The sequence below is a fragment of the Odocoileus virginianus genome, chromosome 19, assembly GCF_023699985.2.
Source record: "Odocoileus virginianus isolate 20LAN1187 ecotype Illinois chromosome 19, Ovbor_1.2, whole genome shotgun sequence".
NCBI lineage: Eukaryota > Metazoa > Chordata > Mammalia > Artiodactyla > Cervidae > Odocoileus > Odocoileus virginianus.
In genome coordinates this window covers 36,257,105-36,272,682 of record NC_069692.1, presented here as the reverse complement: position 1 = coordinate 36,272,682, position 15,578 = coordinate 36,257,105, and the positions used below count along the sequence as shown (strand labels likewise).

At 41.1% G+C, this 15,578-nt stretch overlaps 1 long non-coding RNA gene across 1 annotated transcript in view; it reads left to right on the top strand.

Annotated features, from left to right (window-relative positions):
* Nucleotides 1-15,578, top strand: part of LOC139029704 (uncharacterized) — a 134,197-nt gene that overhangs the window by 96,065 nt on the left and 22,554 nt on the right. The window contains exon 3 of the long non-coding RNA XR_011481918.1: nucleotides 6,384-6,568. This is a non-coding gene — a long non-coding RNA (uncharacterized lncRNA). The remainder of the gene's footprint in view (nucleotides 1-6,383; nucleotides 6,569-15,578) is intronic.

Here is a 15,578-nt window from a genome sequence, read left to right as displayed (position 1 = left end):
TCATGGACCCAACCTGGGCTGGTGATCTGTTTCACCCTAGATAATATACATGTTTCGATGCTGTTTTCTTGAAACATCCCACCCTCGCCTTCTCCCAGAGTCCACAAGTCTGTTCTATACATCTGAGTCTCTTTTTCTGTTTTGCATATAGGGTTATCGTTACCATCTTTCTAAATTCCATATATATGTGTTAGTATACTGTAATGGTCTTTATCTTTCTGGCTTGCTTCGCTCTGTATAATGGGCTCCAGTTTCATCCATCTCATTAGAACTGATTCAAATGAATTCTTTTTAATGGCTGAGTAATATTCCATGGTGTATGTGTACCACAGCTTCCTCATCCATTCGTCTGCTGATGGGCATCTGGGTTGCTTCCATGTCCTGGCTATTATAAACAGTGCTGCGATGAACACTGGGGTGCACGTGTCTCTTTCAGATCTGGTTTCCTTGGTGTGTATGCCTAGGAGTGGGATTGCTGGGTCATATGACAGTTGTAATTCCAGTTTTTTAAGGAATCTCCACACTGTTCTTCATAGCGGCTGTACTAGTTTGCATTCCCACCAACAGTGTAAGAGGGTTCCCTTTTCTCCACACCCTCTCCAGCATTTATTGCTTGTAGACTTTTGGATAGCAGCCATCCTGACTGGCGTGTAATGGTACCTCATTGTGGTTTTGATTTGCATTTCTCTGATAATGAGTGATGTTGAGCATCTTTTCATGTGTTTGTTAGCCATCTGTATGTCTTCCTTGGAGAAATGTCTGTTTAGTTCTTTGGCCCATTTTTTGATTGGGTCATTTATTTTTCTGGAGTTGAGCTGGAGGAGTTGCTTGTATATTTTTGAGATTAATCCTTTGTCTGTTGCTTCGTTTGCTATTATTTTCTCCCAATCTGAGGGCTGTCTTTTCACCTTGCTTATAGTTTCCTTTGTTGTGCAGAAGCTTTTAAGTTTCACTAGGTCCCATTTGTTTATTTTTGCTTTTATTTCTAAAATTCTGGGATGTGGGTCATAGAGGATCCTGCTGTGATTTATGTCGGAGAGTGTTTTGCCTATGTTCTCCTCTAGGAGTTTGATAGTTTCTGGTCTTACATTTAGATCTTTAATCCATTTTGAGTTTATTTTTGTGTATGGTGTTAGAAAGTGTTCTAGTTTCATTCTTTTACAGGTGGTTGACCAGTTTTCCGGGCACCACTTGTTAAAGAGGTTGTATTTTTTCCATTGTATATCCTTGCCTCCTTTGTCGAAGATAAGGTGTCCATAGGTTCATGGATTTATCTCTGGGCTTTCTATTCTGTTCCATTGATCTATATTTCTGTCTTTGTAAGGCAAAATTCTTAATGGTTCCTTTCTTATATTTGAGGATGTCGTTTTTAAATGCCAGTTGTCAGCCAGCAGTGCAGTGTTCCAAGGCTGTCTGTCTGTCAGACCAGTTTGACTGTTAACTAGTAAAAACTGTTCCTCAATTTTTTTTAGTCCTTTTTGTATTTGGAATTATATTGACAGTCTTGTCGATTGATGAAGCAAATATTTTTGGCTATATTTTCACTAGGAAAAGACATAAGCTTATATTGAGTTATCGAATCAAAATATGAAATTAAATGATTATTTTGCTTAATTTCTCTTCACCTTTGTGATTAGAACTACTATCCCTTATGTTTCTCAGTCCCACAAATACTCTTGTTTTGTTAATATTTCTTTTTTTTCTGCATTTTTGTTAGATTTGCACGTTGTTTTCAAATTTCAAAGTAAATTTATGCCTATAAATTCTGTGAAAATGAAAAAAAGTTTTCAATAATGCCCCTGCTCTGAATATGCTAGTTTAAAAATGGCAAGTCACTTAATCCAAGTTCAAGGAGAAATTTTCTGTTCCCATTTTTAAGCCTTATAGTGAATCCAAGTTTATGTGAGTTAATTGATATGGGCTGGTAAAGAATCCGCCTGCAATGCAGGAGACCCTGGTTCTTTTTCTGGGTCAGGAAGTTGCCCTGCAGAAGGGATAGGCTACCCACTCCAATATACTTGGCCTTCCCTGGTGGCTCAGATGATACAGAATCCGCCTGCAATGCAGGAGACCTGACTTCAATCCCTGGGTTGGGAAGATCCCCTTGAGGAGGGCATGGCAACCCACTCCAGTATTCTAGCCTGGAGAATCCCCATGGACAGAGGAGTCTGGCGGGCTAGAGTCCATGGGGTCTCAAAGAGTCGGACACAACTGAACAACTAAGCACAGCACAGAACTCCACAGTCATCAGGGGTCACTGGACTCGCATAGAAAGAAAATCAATCCAGAATAACTGATCAGTGACAATTTTCCAACCAAGGATGACAGGTTATATTTATGTTAAATCTTTTAGGAAATCTCTTTGCTGTTTTATAATATTGTGATAAGGCTGTGAACCTATCTTTTCCTTCCCCCTCATATCTTCTCATTTCCAAGATCAATTGGTAAATGAGTTCCCATCCTTTGTGTCTGAGGTTACATCTTTGAGTCCTGTATGACAGAATCAGAAAACTCGTGCAAAACAATTACACTCAAAGAGCACTATCATGATCAATAAATAGACACAGCAAGATTAATCATTCACACTTTCCATGGCAGCAAATTCACCTTAGTTATTTGACTAAGTAAGAGTCATTTATTCAACAAATGTTTGTAGAAGCCCTATTTCATACCAAGCTATTTGCTAACTCCTGGGGCTACAAAATCTGATAAGTTTCTTGCCACCATTGAATTTTCCATATATTGGGAGACACAAATGACTTGTCTGCCCATCAGGGTCACCCTGTTATCCTTATTGAGTGGTGGGAAAGATACACCTCTGAAGTCAGATGGAATTAGTTTCAAATTTCCTCTGCCACTGACTGACTGTGTTACTTTCAGAAAGTCACATAGCCATTTTGAGCTTTACATTTTAACAACAGTAAGATAGGGATAATAAAGCCCTTTAGGAGTCTACTTAGTCAATAAATGTTTCTTGACATGACTACGTGCTAGGCACGTCTCTAGGTTCTTGGACTATGTTATAAACACAGCAGGGGCTTCCCGGGTGGCTCAGTGGTAAAGAATGTGCTGCCAATGCAGGAGATGCAGGAAACGTGGGTTTGATCGCTGGGTGGGGAAGATCCCCTGGAAAAGGAAATGGCATCCCCCTCCAGCATTCTTGCCGGGATAATCCCATGGACAGAGAAGCCTGGCAAGCTATAGTCCCTGGGGTGGCAAAGAGCCAGACTGAGCACAAGCATATAAACCCAGCAAAAAATCCCCGATTTTGTGAAACATATTTCAAGAAAATTGCCTGCTGCTGTTCAATAATAACAGTTATTGCCTTCACTGTTATATTTAATAAATGTAATTCAAAGAGAATTACCAAGAAAAAAAAAATTTTGCTCTCTCAGATTTTACAATGAACAATGCATGAGACAGCATAGACTGAAACTAGGGCACCTAAAAATGCAAAACAGAGCAAGTAATAGATCCAAAGTTGAAATGTATCCATTTCAAATAGATGCTAGGGGTATTAATTTGAGTGGAGTGCTAGGATTAATATTCAATTACAAGAGAATAGCCAGAAGAATTCACTCTGAGCTTTTCACTCTGCTGTGAAAAGAAAGTTCCTGTTGTACTAATCAGCCTGGAAAGGCCAATCAGACCATGGTCCAATCTGTACCAGAGCCCGCATGTGGGTCTCAAAGTGCAGGCTCCCTCTGGCCTTCCTGATTTAGCTACTGCCACAGCTGAAAGTCTATCTGGTCCACTGTGGAGATTAAGTCCTCAAAGTGATGGCACCCCTCTGGGAGACGAAACCAGCCACTTGGATAGAAAATTGGTTATTTCAGATCTTTTCAGCTCCAGAAGGGCATCAATTCATTCTTTAATAGAATTGGTATTTATTCTGGGTATAGATTTGTCCTTGTGTGCAGGTCCTTGACTAGACCACTCTGGAAGAACTTACAGAGTGTCTGATTTGTTATCACAGGATCCATCATAACATCACCACAGGCTAAGGGACCTCCAGGAAGAGTGGTGCAATGAGGAGCACACACACAGACGCCCCTGGTCCTACCAAAACCTCACACTCAAACGCTGCCTTCCTGATTTCATGTTGTGATGGCCCTTGATAGTCCAACTGAGATCCTGGCTTACATGTGCAGTGCTGTCCTTCAAAGTACAGTATATACATGAAACCAATGGCTATTTTATAGTGTTATATCTCTGATAGCTGGGGCTGGGAACCAAAGGATAGAAACAGGAGTGGTTTGTCTAAATGCCACTCTTAATAACCCACTTGGAAAACTTATGCTTCCTCTTCCCATGACTTTTGGCTTTGCTGGTCTAGAGTTTCTGGTTCCTGGGAGTTGAGGAGGAGATGCTGCAATTGGAACACAGTGGAGGGACCATTAAATCTAAATTTATGTTTTACATCTGGCAGTTTTTAAGCTCCTCATGTCAAAAGAATAAAAGCAAAAAAAAAAAAAATGCCGCATGTATACATACTATACCAGGAGTAACTGAGTTTGATTACCTTAAGGAGATACAGCCGCTATTACGTAATGGGCAGAATGTCTGGGACTCAACAAATTCACTGCCTTATCTCTGAGTACTTCCACATTTGTGACTACTCTTAAGGGGCAATTATAGCAACCATTGCCTAACAAGGGTACAGAAACCAAGGTCTCATCCCTTAAGGTCTCATCCCTCAGAGCTCAGTAAAGCTCTGGGAAAAGCAAAGCAGATCAACAGAAATGTTGGCTGAGAGTGAGGAGTATGTAGAAATGGAGGATGAATGTATCAGCTGTGATCTCAGCATCAGCAGCATCAGAGAGTATAGCTTGTCCTACAAACCTTTCCACTGTAAATCGTTTCTCGTAGAAATTTTGAGTGTCCATGCCATTCTGAAGAGGCTCTGTCAAGACAAAGCAAAACTTAACAGGAGCAAGAGTGGATCTAAATGATGAAGGGTATTGAATGTAGAATATGTGTTGTTAAATATTTCTCCTAGCCCAGTTCCCAACATAAAAATACTAGCCAATTAATGTTTGTCAAATAATAATCTACTTTCTACAGGCAGAATTGTGTAAAGCATTGTTTCAAGAGGCAGCTATGGTAAGCTCCTGAGGATCCAAGGCAGCCATGTCTTGTTCATAGTCTCTAGAGCCTGTGTGTTCCATAGTCATCGTCCAAGACACCCAGAGGAAGTTGTTAGTGCCATCACAGAAATTAAATCCCCTTTCCCAGATTCCCATGGAATAAGCCAGAGATTATAAAGTTGGGAGAAATTCTATCAGATACTCTCCATATCAATATTTATTTCAATTTCTGTTGGAGAAAAGAATGACCGAGAAAGGTGATTGTACATCGGAATTAAATGAAATAGACCCTAGAAACCACCACTAACAACCCCTGACTTGTAGGAGTGAGAACACACATTGGAACAAACAGACCCAGATGACAGGGAGCTGATGTGATAAGGATTCTGCTGATGTTGCACCCACTAGGAATCTGAAATAACCTAAATCAAAACAGCAGGAATTCCTCCCAGAACCTGTAGCCAAAATAAACAGAGACTCAGCATGTCTGAGTTTTCCTTCCAGTTTGACAAAGCCGAAGCCACCTGACTTGTTAATACTACATGCTGTATGGATCCTTTTCATTTGTCTAGCATTAATTTTACTATCTCATATTCCTTGTATCTCCCCTATGAAAGAAATATTATTATAGTTACATAGAGATGAGGAATTCAGGTGCTTCAACCAAGAAACCCACTTGGCCTTGGGCCAATAGTAAGTGGTGGGTCCAACTTCTAGTCCCAGGAGTTTCTAAAGCTTATTCTCTGAAGCCCCTTGTTATACCGCTCACAGGGAACTGGCTGAAGGAATAGGAGAGGCTTCCTAAGTGTGGGCTGCCGGTAATCCTCTGCAAGACACAGGAACGCCTTCCCCCAGCTACTGGGAAGGTTGGCTGCTGATCACTCACAGCTGAATCCTGCCTCCAAAATTCTCCTCCAATGAAGAGAGCTGTGTAGCCCAATATCACGCTACCTTCTCAGAGTCTGCCACCCTTCCCCCAACTCTCCCCCAGATGCCAGCATCTGACATAAAGCAAACTTTCCTTTCCACCATCTTGCCTGTGTACTGGCTTTTGAGCAGCAAGCAGCCGGAACCCTGCCACACACATTCTTCCAGTAACAGATTTTTGGCACCCAACGTGCGGTTGGCACCTGCTGGCTCCTTTGCTTTCAAGGCACCTGGCTTTCCTGGGTTTTCCAGGGGAGAACTATGGCCATGAGAGCATATAAGTCTGCTGCTAGCCCCGAGTAGAGGGTCTGGGGGACAGCTGCCAAAACCATTTGCTTTGACGATCCTCCCTGTTTCTCCCCTGCTCAGCACTGGCTGCCAACTTAAGCTCTTCTCTGGTGGAATGGAATCTTGCATTTGGGACAAGCTGACAAGCTCCAGTATTCTTGCCTGGAGAATCCCATGGACAGAGGAGCCTGGTGGGCTACAATACATGGGATAGTAAAGAGTCGGACATGACTGAAGCAACTTAGCACAACAAGCTTCAAGACCAGGTAAGTCTACCGGTGTGCACACAGGCAATTTGACCATTTATAAGTGCCAGTGCTATAGTGCTATTGGGGCGTTCTTGCCAGTTGGTCCTGAGGTCTGTGTTGTTGAGAACTGTTTTTGAGCACTACTGCTATTTGGGCATTCTTGGCAGTGGTTCCAATGTGTGTCTGATGTTGAGAACTTGGGGGGACATGAGGTGCTATTTGAGCACTTTTGCCAATTGCTTCTGAGGTCTGTCTGCCACTGATGACAGTTTGTGAGCGTGAAATGCTATTTGGGAATTCTTGACAATTGGTTCTAATATCTGTCTACTGTTGAGGACCATTTGTGAGCAATGAGTGTCATCTGGGCATTTTGCCAACTGGTTCTGATGTCTGAGTACCATTGAAGTTCATTTGTTTTGGGAAAGTGTTTGTCTGGGATTCCATACCGATCACCCTCAGAGAGGGTTTATGACAGATCTATCATTTGGTGTGTGAGCATGTATTCCATTTGTATGATTGGCACTCTTGTTGCCTTATGTAAAATGGGAAATTCAGGTTCCATTCTTTAAGAAAAATTTTAGCTGTGAAACTATGACTAAAAAAAGAAAGATGATCTTTTTTTTCAGACAATTTATGGCTGCAGTATTGTTTAGACTCGAGGAAAATTAGTTAAGATGAAACTTGAAATTTTTTTAAAAAGTTCTTTTTGCATATGGAGTTAGGGAAAGCTAGCTTGATAAAACACTTTCTTTGGATCCTGAGGAAATAAAAACATTCCTAGGAGAAAACTTGACATTAACTCTTATCAGGCCCTTGAAATACAAATACAGCCCACTTTGTCTGGGCCATCACCCTTTGGTTGATTAGCAGAAGTTCAAGTCAAAGGAAAAAAAAAAAAAGAGGGAAGCCTTTTAAGATTGAGTATGTAATTTTGGCTATTCTGAGTGTTATCCATAAACTGATAAGTTTAGTTGCAATGCCTAATTCATGAAATGTAAAAAGATGAAACAGTGAGATCTCGGTTTGTCTGGATGTTTGTATGTCTCAATAATGTGTTTTTGCCTTTGGATAATATTGCTGAGGTTAATATGTAAAGAAGCCCTACTTAATTGGCCTTAAAAAAATATAAGCGCTCACAAGTCACACAAATGTAAATTTACCTACTTTTGTCTTCTTGTAAGACCAAGAGGGAAACTAAAGATGTTGTGGTTTATTAAACATGCACGTGGTACCACTGAAGAAAAACTATACTATGAAAAAAATGTAAGTTTTTAGAGGTTATGGAATATGTTCTTCAGTTTACCAATCAGAAAATGCTGGTGTAACATTTCACTTAGTTTTGTTAAGGTTTTAAGGGTTAAAAATTATAATATGTAAAAATGATAACAGACATGTTTCCATGTATAAAATAAGTAGAATATGTGCTATTGGTGAAGAGAAAGAATAAAAACAGAGATATTTTTGTTCAAGAAAAATGATGATAATTTTGTCCTACAGTTATATGTTTCTGGACAGGAAAATACAGGAAAATTTGTTTGGGTCCATAAAATGATAAAAGGTTTATGAAAAAGAAACTTTGAAAAAAGAATTTTATATATTGTCAGGATTAAGATTAAACTAAATTAATTTAGGTATGTGAATGCTTTTATTAACAGTAAACTGATTCTAAGATTGAAATTTTTTTTCTCTGTTAAGAAAGCAAAGTTCTTCTGGAATATTGATCTGATTTTAGTAACAGAAACTTCTAATGGAAAGTAATTGTTTTGTTTCTAATCATATTTTTGACTCTAACAAGATGGAAAAATTGTCCAGTAAAGTTGTCACAGAATATAACTACTCATGGTGTGTAGCACTGCTGGCTTCAAGTTAATCGCTTAAAGCACACGTACAATGGTTGTATGGCAATTAGGTTGTTGTTTAGTCACACAGTTGTGTCCAGCTCTTTGCGACCCCATGGACTGCATCACACCAGGGTTTCCTGTTCTTCCCTGTCTCCTGGAGTTTGCTCAAACTCATGTCCATTGAGTCAATGATACCATCCAATCGTTTCATCCTCCATTGCACCCTTCTCCACCTGCCCTCAATGAGTGGGCTCTTCGCATCAGGCAGCCAAATGATTGGAGCTTCAGCTTCAGCGTCAGTCCTTACAATAAATATCCAGGGTTGATTTCCTTTAGGATTGACTGGTTAGATCTCCTTGCAGTCCAAGGGACTTCAAGAGTCTTCTCCAACACCACAGTTCAAAAGCATCAATCCTTTGGCACTCAGCCTGCTTTATGGTCTAACCCTCACATCCATACTTGACTACTAGAAAACCATAGCTTTGACTAGATGGACTTTGTTGGCAAAGTAATGTCTCTGTTTTTTAATACTCTGTCTAAATTTGACATAACTCTTCTTCCAAGGAGCAAGCATCTTTTCATTTCATGGCTGCAGTCACTGTCCACAGTTATTTTGAAGCCCAAGATAATATTCTATCACTGTTTCTATTTTTTTCCCATCTATTTGCCATAAAGTGATGGAACTGGATGACATGATCTTAGTTTTCTGAATGTTGAGTTTAAGCTAGCCTTTTCACTCCTCTTTCACCTTCATCATGAGACTCTTTAGTTCCTCTTCACTTTCTGCCATAAGGGTGGTATCATCTGCATATCTGAGGTTATTGATATTTCTTCTGGAAATCTTGATTCAAGTTTGAACTTCATCCAGCCTGGTATTTTGCATGATGTACTCTGTACGGAAGTTATATAAGCAGGGTGACAATATACAGCTTTGATGTACTCCTTTCCCTATTTGGAACCAGTCTGTTGTTCCATGTCCAGTTCTAACTGTTGCTTCTTGACCTGCATACAGGTTTCTCAGGAGACAGATAAGGTGGTCTGGTATTTCAATCTCTTGAAGAATTTTCCACAGTTTGCTGTGATCTACACAGTCAAAAGCTTTAGCTTAATAAATGAAGCAGAAGTAGATGTTTTTGTGGAATTCTCTTGCTTTTTCTATGATCCAACAGATGTTGGCAATTTGATCTCTGGTTCCTCTGCCTTTTCTAAATCCAGCTTGAACATCTGGAAGTTCACATACTGTTGAAGCTTCGTTTGAAGGATTTTGAGCCTTACCTTGTTAGCATATGAGATGAGTGCAATTGTGTGGTATTTTGAACATTCTTTGACATTGCCTTTCTTTGGGATTGGAATGAAAACTGACCTTTTCCAGTCCTGTGGCCACTGCTGAGTTTTCCAAATTTGCTGGCATATTGAGTGCCATGCTTTAACAGCATCATCTTTTAAGATTTGAAATAGTTTAGCTGGAAATCCATCACCTCCACTAGCTTTGTTTGTAGTGATGCTTTCTAAGGCCCACTTGACTTTACAGTTCAGGATGTCTGGCTCTAGGTGAGTGATCACACCATCGTGGTTATCCAGGTCATGATGACCTTTTTTATACAGTTCTTCTGTGCATTCTTCCCACCTCTCCTTAATCTCTTCTTCTATTAGGTCTGTACCATTTCTGTCCTTTATTGTGCCCATCTTTGCATGGCATGTTCCCTTGGTATCTCTAACTTGACAATTAGGTATAAATGATAAAATGCATGGCCTATAAGGCATTTCCCTATTAACAGAGGGAGCTCTGTTATCCTCAGAGCCTGTTCATGATATCTGATTAGTTTTCCCCCAACATGGACAACTAGGCACATATATAAACAAAGAAGCCTAGCACCGAGGGACATGGGTGGACCCAGAGCAGGCAAGTGAACCACTCTGGCGACATTGGGAAAATGTATTGATTATAAATGCTTTCTGTGAAAGGAATTACAATTAAAAGAGGAAAGTGATGGAAGAAATTTTCACATACTGAAGTATGAGAAAGTCATTCTGGCCTATACATGATTTAATTTGAACTTCAGGCTAACCAAAACAGCCTGTTTGTGGCTTAATACATACATTGCACTTTGCTTTAATCATTAAAACAGAATAATACAAAATGCATTTTTATTCTTATCCTCATTATAATGTGTCTAGTAAATTTCAAATGTTGTCCAGGTACTATGAAAGTTTGTTGCTTTTCTTGTTCTGTACCTGTCCCTCCTCAAGATTGAGGAGTATCAAAGAAAAGCGGGAATTTAAGTGGAGCAGGACCCTATGGTCCTTACCCCCCACCATGTCCTCTGCCTGCCTTTTGTCTGCGGAAAACTTATGCAAAGAATAAATTTAATCAGAGAAGTGAGACATGGGGAAACAAACAAAAACACTCAAAGAAGACCAAATAATAATAAAAATGTAGTCATTAACCATAGTCAAGGACCTTCAGTTCTTTCTCAAGGGCTGCTGATGCCATGTCCTGTGAGCTGTCTTATAGATACTAAAACCCTAGGTGAAGTTAGCTACATGATGACCACACTTTACCCAGGACATGAGCTGTCACAATTCTGAGAATTGGCTGCAAAGAAATAGGAATAAATGGACCCTGGAAGTAAAGATTAACTAAAACAACCAAGACGATGCTGGTCAGAACAGCAGTGACCAATATGAAGATCACTCTTAGAGAGATGACAGTGCTCATTCTGCATGTAGCCCATCTGCCCACACTCTGTCTGTAAAAGTTCTCACCCCCTGCTTGTGGGGGGGGGGGGGGGGGGGGGGGGGGGGGGGGGGGGCAAGAGTCAGCTTTTGGACAAATGTTTGCCACCCTCCCCCACCCCCAGTTGTCAGCATCTGAAATAAAGCAAACTTTCCTTTCCACCAACCTGGCCTGTTTATTGGCTTTTTTTGAGCAGGGAGCTGCCAGACCCCCCACACACACACACTAGGTAACAGGCGTTGTCATGGAGAACTGGGCCCTTTCTGATGTTTATCCTTTCTGATGACTTCATCCCTCTTTACTTCCATTCTGTCTATCTTCATTTTCCTTTAGCCTGATAATCTCCCTTCGGAATTTCCCACACTGTAGGTTTGTTGCTGATTAATTTTCAGTTTTTGTTTCTATTAAAATGCCTTTGTCTTCCCTTCTGAAGAATATTTCCTTAGACTATAGTATTCTATGCTGGTAATTATTTTTTGGCAGCTCTTTGAAGATATTTTCATTCCCTTGTATTCTGCAAAGTCAGCTGTCATTTCATTGTTGCTCTTTGAAGTGATACAACTTTTTTTTCTGGTTTCTCCTAAGATTTTATCTTTGTCTTGTTTTCAAGTGTTTTATTGTGTGGAATTCTCTTTGTACTTATCCTGTTGGATGGTTATACACATTTACATCTGTGGTTTAATATCATCTATTAATTTTGGAAAAATTTTAGCCATATCTCTTCCAATATTTCTTCTGTACCAACCACGGTTCTCTCCTTCAAGGATTCCAGATGCAGACATTTTTAACTGCAAGTCATGTTCATCCTATGTTCTTTTCCATCCTTTTGTCTCAGTTACTTCAATCTGGATATTTTTTCAGACCTATCTTCCAGTTCACTATGTTTTTCACAACTGCATCCAATCTCTTGTTAAAATCAAATATTAAATACTTAATTTTATTAATTTTGTTTATTATTTTCAAAATATTTATTTTAGCTTTTAGTTTTAATTTAAATGGAAATTTAAATTATTTTTATAATCTCTACTTCTTTAGTTAAAAATGTCAACTTGCAATTGAATGTCTTACATATATTATCACAGTAATTTTAAAGATTGTATCGGCTATCTTTAATACCTATATCTCTTTTAAATATGTTAAGTTTTTCATGTTTTTTAATCAATTAGTGTAACTTTTTGTTTTAGTTTTCACTGAGTCTTGAATATTACAAGCAGAAATATCTAGGGATCATTTGAAGATATAATTTATTTCTTTGTCCAAATGTATTTGCTCTGCTTCTGCCAAGAATAAGTCTAAAATCCATTTCCTTCATCCAACAGTGAATAAGTGAATAGTGAATTTGAAGCTAGGTAGTTAGAATAGGAAAAAGGAGTCCAAAATGGCAGTGGCTAAAAGACAAAGAAGGGAAAAGCCTGCAAAAATAGAACGAGGGAAGGTGTGAGGACCAGAGTGAGAACCTCAGGTGAAACAAACAATTCTCCTGGCTAGCCCAGTTTCCATAGGGTAGGCTCAGTGGGAGGAGAAAAAAACATATAAAAAGAGAAGCCAAAATTGAGCCAGGGGCTTTCTTCTCTTTGTGTCTTTTGGATGGGCCCACCCTCACGCCTCGAGGATGTATTTTCCTTTACATTCTAAATAAAACTGAGCTGTAATCACCAGCCCAGGTTGGATGCATGAGACAAGTGCTCAGGCCTGGCGCACTGGGAAGACCCAGAGGGATGGGGTGGAGAGGGGGGTGGGAGGGGGGACCGGGATGGGGAATACATGTAAATCCATGGCTAATTCATTTCAATGTATGACAAAAACCACTGCAATGTTGTAAAGTAATTAGCCTCCAACAAATAAAAATAAATGGAAGGAAAAAAAAAAAAAAAACTGAGCTGTAACATGGAGCTGTAACACTGATCTGTCCAAGGAAATTACACGGGGTCGTAACACTGCTCCACCCTTGCTTCAAATTTTTGTTGCAACGAGACAGAACCAAGGAAATTACAAACTCCCCCAACATGCTGCTGCTAAGTCACTTCAGTCATGTCCGACTCTGTGTGGTGCCATTTCTCAGATTTAACCTGGCTGAAGCAGCCTCAGCTCGGCCCCCGCGAGGCAGAGGCCGAACACAGCAGAAGCCCAACTCAGCAAAAGCTTCTGTGGTGGAAGCTGAACACAAAGAAAACCCCGTTCTAGGAAGTGACAAGAAGCCCAGTGTGCTGGAAACTGGGACGCAAAAAATAAACTCAGCAGAAAGCTCACACGACTCAGTCTCAGAAGACCTCTGGTTAAGGTAGGAGGTCCTCGCTCCTATGGCTGAAAGGACATATGCCTAACAAAATCTTAATTCCTTTGCAATCTCTCGTTTCTTGTTTCCTTGAACCCCCACGAACAGGTGAGCAGCAGTGGGTGCAACTGAGGGACTCTGGAAAGTCTCCTCCCCAGCGTGTCCTGAAGGCCCCACTATCCTCTGCACTCTGGTAGCTGTTGCCCAAGTGGGTGGGGGTTCTTCTGTCCTTAATCTTCTATGTGCCAAGGATCAGGCCAATGAAAACTGTGAGCACAGTCAGGTATTTAGCAGATTTTCTGGCAGATTATGAAGGGGACTTCTTTGTACATTTTCCACATTGCTTTTTCCTCCCATCCTTCGGCTCCTCTCTCCATTTATGCCACTGCTTACAAAGTATTGGACAGGTCATCATCTTTTCATTTCTGAAAGTTGTGTTTGAACCCGTTTACCTAAGATTGGGACTCAAACCCACGTGGAAGGGACTCTGTGCTATGCTTAGTCACTGAGACATATCTGACTGGGACTTGAGCCTGGCCAAAACCCATTGTGCCTGAGTTCAGGACCTAATGAAGCTCAGGCTCTGATGTCTCATTGCAAAAAAATTCAGTGAGAGACACAGCGATAGGTAAGAGGTGGATTTGTTCAGATTCAGAGAGCAGCACACTCCGCAGGGTGTGGGCCTTGGCAGAGGGCTCCAGTATCAACCATAGAATGTGGTGTGGTTAGTTTTTGCCAGCTGGGTGATTTCATATGCTAGTGAGTGGGAGGATCATCCCAACAATTAAGGAACCACCCACTCCTTGGTCTTTTGATAGTGCCTTGGAACTGTCCTGGCACCTCTGGTGTGTCATTTAACTTGCAGATTGAGGATCAAGGTTTAGTTGAATTTGACTTGTCATCTTGGACCCATTTGATTTTAATTGGTTTATGTTATTCCCTTGGGTTTGTCATTATTTCAAAATTTGTGCCCTGCCCCCTTCCCTCCTATTTCAAGCTCTTTTCCTGAGCCCCGTCTGGGCCCACAATGTTGCCTCTACAATCTTCTGGAGGGACAACCAGAAAATAGCTGGCCCTTGGGAAAGAAATACTGTATAATATCCAATTCCTCTAGATATCCAGGCCTTCATCTTCTGTGTTTCCTACAACATGTGCAACAACAGCATCTCTCAGTGAACCTGGTGGGGTGGGTAACAGGCACACAATATCTGCTAGAAGTCCATCTGTTGGTGGCATCCCTTCAAGGGCAACTGGGCTTCCAGGACAATGTTTGCCACTTTGGGAATTAGCCCTCTGGCTGTTTGGGCCCAAACCCTTACCCTTCTCCTAAAGTTACAATCATACCCGCAGATCAAATTTCCACTGCACTTTTATGGAACATCTTATTGATTTGTTCTTAAGTCACTTACTAACTCCTACAACCAGGACCCTGCCCCCTTGTAGGCAACACTGCTCCATCCAGCCTATTAATAAAAGATTCTTAATGCCCCTAACCCAGATAACCCGCTCCTTAGTCATTACTTCTCCTATTACCTAAAGTGGGTCTATGACAATGAAGTGTTTACCATTGGAAATACCCTAACCTGTTCTTATGGAGGGCTAGGGGAGAAAATCAATGACTTACATTCCCTCAGAGCAGCAAGAGGATAAGGCTTATGGCTGCTTCACCAGGTTCCCAGTCTCAGGGCACAGGCTTGGGTTGCTTTACACCATGGTATCTATTCTCATCCACAGTGGACAAACCAGCAATGTCTTGAGATTACACCCCTTAATCCTATCCAGCACAGGTCCTTGGGGACACCCAACTCCAGTTCTGGGGTTCCTGGAAGTCAACCTGCCTTGACCTTCATAGGTATCTGGTCCCTGGGAGGTTTCCATGCCTCAACCTGCTCAGAGATCCACCAGCCCAGGATCCCAGGAGGTTGACATGCCTCATCCTGCCCAGGGATTCAATCTCCAGGAGGCTGTCATGCCTCAGCTTGCCTGGGGATCTGCACCCTGACCCAGGGATGCCTGGCTCTCAGGTTACAACAGTACTGGGTAGGATAAGCTTCAGAAAGATTCGCCCCTAGGGAAGTTCACCCATGGAAATAGAAGGAAGCCTATTAGTTGTGGGACTGTGCCTGGTCTCAGCAGTAACTCAAGAGTCCAACGAGAACCACATTGCCTTTCTGG